Source organism: Rattus rattus, chromosome 14 (genome assembly GCF_011064425.1).
Source record: "Rattus rattus isolate New Zealand chromosome 14, Rrattus_CSIRO_v1, whole genome shotgun sequence".
Lineage (NCBI taxonomy): Eukaryota > Metazoa > Chordata > Mammalia > Rodentia > Muridae > Rattus > Rattus rattus.
The window spans coordinates 14,903,632-14,906,752 of NC_046167.1; the positions used below are offsets into that span (position 1 = coordinate 14,903,632).

Sequence of the window (3,121 nt, forward strand, 5' to 3'; positions counted from 1 at the left end):
GTAAAATGTAGTAATCAGTGGAAATAAGAGGGTGTAAAAACTTCTCTGAAGGCTTACCCAGCAACTGATTAGTTGAATCTAAAATATTCATTATTGGTATTTCATATTCATTATTCATATTGGTAGAATGATTGGAAAAACACAGATGTCATCACAACTGATGAAGTATGAAACTTAAGAACTAGCAAAGGAAAGCAAAATATCCCTAAGAAAGACACACACACAAACACACACACACACACACACACACACACACACACACGTATGTATGTAGGTACTTATGTATATATGTATGTATATATGTATGTATGTATGTATGTATGTATGTATGTATGTATGTCTATTACAATCACTTTTTCCAACAGAGTACTAGAGTTTCTCAGCAGAGAAATAAGACAGACAACAGAAACAAACTGCGACCAAATAGAAAAGAGAGAAACACTTGACCTCTTTTGTAGATGCTATGATTTTGTAAGATGAAACTCCAAAGATTTCATATTTTTAAAGGTTATTAGAATACATAATTCAGTACTTGAAGCTTTCAAAATCAAAACACAAATTAAGTTGTCTTTCTATAGAACCAATAATTTAAATTTGTAAAGGAAACTTGAAAATAAACCAGCCAAGAATTAATTTAGCAATAAGGGAAGTGATTGGTACACTAAGAGGGTCTTCCGAACCAAAATGCTAAAAGAATCACAAGAGATACAAATAAACGGAAAGATATGAATGAGGACATTTAATATTGATAAAATACCTTTTGCTATCTGAAATGTTTTCACATGGCCCATATCAAAATTTCGAGGATGCTTCTTTTTCAGAAGTAGACATAAGTGATCCAGAAATTCATGTGCAATCTCGGGAACCTGTACCCAAACAATCTATGTAATGATGACTTTCCTATTTCATGATTTCAAATTCTATTCCAAAGCTAAAATAAGAAAAAGCAGTGTGTCACTGACGTAAAGTCCGATAGAGAAGCCATTAGCATCCAACAGGGTTTCTAGAGATAAACTTTCAATTATGCGTTGAAATGGTCCTCAGCAAAGGTATCAAGGACATACGGAATAGGAAGAAAAGTGTCTTCAACAACTGACGCTGGGAAAAGGAGTTCCAAAGATCAGATAGGCAGCCAAACTTCTCAGACATCTTCTGAAATAAAAAATTGAAAGTTACTTCGGACAACTCAGTTCTCTGTAAGAAAAATTTAAACCAGAAGGCCTATGAAAGTCTGTAGCCCTTCTTCATGAGGCAGAACAACAAGACAATAAGATGAAAAAGGAAAGACAGGTGTGGCTAGACAGACAAACAGACATAATGAAAGTGGATTCACAAATACAGTTTAAATCATCCTGTAGACTCCTAGACTTTTATTAGAAATAGCTCTTCCCCCAGTAATCTCAATGTCCTCACACATGCTAGTCTATGCAGTTGAAAACATCAGCTATCCGCACCTCCTGTGTGTGAAGCCCTTTTCTTCTACCTTGGAGACTTGGGCTTTGCCTGGTCTGAAGAGTTGTCCAAGATCTATGATTTCCTATTCTGAAGCATGCTACGAACTTCTTAGGAGGCATGGACTTATTCTCTGTATATTGACCAGAATACTAATTTGAATACTAGTTTGAATCACGGAGGTAAATGCTTGAACATCTTTGTGGATGTTCTCAGTCCTATATGTAAATATTAATGGTACCATTAATTTGTGTCAATGCCTACAATTATTGTTTTAAAAATAAATTTTGTAGTACAAACATAGCTTCAAATGTAAATGCATGACAAAACAAAAATTAAAAAAAAGATACAACTACCCCTGGCAGCTTTGCAGGTGTGGCTGCTGTCTCACATGTATGTCAATAGGTGACAAGTAGTAGAGAGGCTTTGTCACCACTCAGTGTTCTGACTGGTGAGCAGCTGAATGACTAGTAGCCTAACACTTCCGGAAAAAAAAGCAACCCTGAGATGACCACCCCTACAGTACCATGTAGGCACGGACAGGCTTCCAGGGCTATGGAGCAAGCCTGAGAATAGAAGACCCTGACCTTTGATCCCAAAGGAGGACCTAGGCTAAGAGGGAAGCCGATGACTGTCGTGCAGGCCCAGAAGTTTGGGGGCAGGACAGATCAGACTGAGATGACAACTGTCTCATGCCATACTGCATGGGCAGGGCAAAGCCCTCCTGAGAAGACTCCAGACACTCAGAGACCCAGAACACCACTAAGAGTAACAAGTAACTAGAGGAGAAATGGAAGAGAAAGAGATAAAGAAGGTAGTTGGAATGATGAAGAGGCAGGATTAGAGACTCAAGGGTAGTGAGGAACAGCCTGTTGTGAGTACCTGCTGATGCCACCTAGGGACATGGTGGGGTCTTGTCCTATGTGACCACTGAGGGACAAATCTGGGTATCTGATCCTGCAGCAGCAGAAATCTGTTAGTACCAAAGGCCAGACAAGCATCCATGGTCTAGGCATCCATCCAGAGACATGTTGATGTCTAAGGGCTGTGCTTAACTGGTCCCAACCATCACCTGAACATCTTGGGAGAGCTAGCCCTGTTTCCTGAGAGTAGGAGAGCTTGCTTTGTCTGCAGCCAGCTGCAGTACTCTGGAGAGCATTACTATACATTGCCTGGCTAGCATAGTAGATATGGCCCTGGTGGCAGGAGTTGTGGTTCAACCAGTCCTGATGGTATGAGTGTGAAATAGCTAGCCCTGCTTCTTGACTGCTCTGTGGTGTTGTCAGGGAGAGAGATCCCCCATTCCCTTTTGCCACTCTTATCCTGTGCAGTTGCATGGACAAGGGAGAGATATTCTATCCCTTGCCACCTCTGGCTGAAGGGAGACCTGGCCCTGGGGTCATGAGAGCTGGAGAGCTATCCCTGCCCTTCACCAGCTGCAACATTTGGAAGAGCAGGCCCCGCAATTCTCCTGGGCAGCACAGTAGAACTGACTCTGTGGTCCCAAGGGTGTGAGCATGGGCAAGCTGGCTCTAAAATCTGTCTCCTGTTCAGTCACATGGATAAGAAAGAAATACCTTCCTCAACCCTCACTCCTTGCCACCTGTGGCAGCCAGGAGAGCTAACCATGGGGTCATGAGAACAGAGGAGCTAATTCTGACTTTTGTCT

At 41.4% G+C, this 3,121-nt stretch overlaps 1 non-coding gene across 1 annotated transcript; it reads left to right on the top strand.

Moving 5' to 3' along the window:
• Positions 1-1,803: 1,803 nt before the first annotated feature.
• Positions 1,804-1,935, top strand: LOC116884079. The gene has a single exon (XR_004385824.1). It is a non-coding gene; the product is annotated as a small nucleolar RNA SNORA17 (small nucleolar RNA).
• Positions 1,936-3,121: the final 1,186 nt, after the last annotated feature.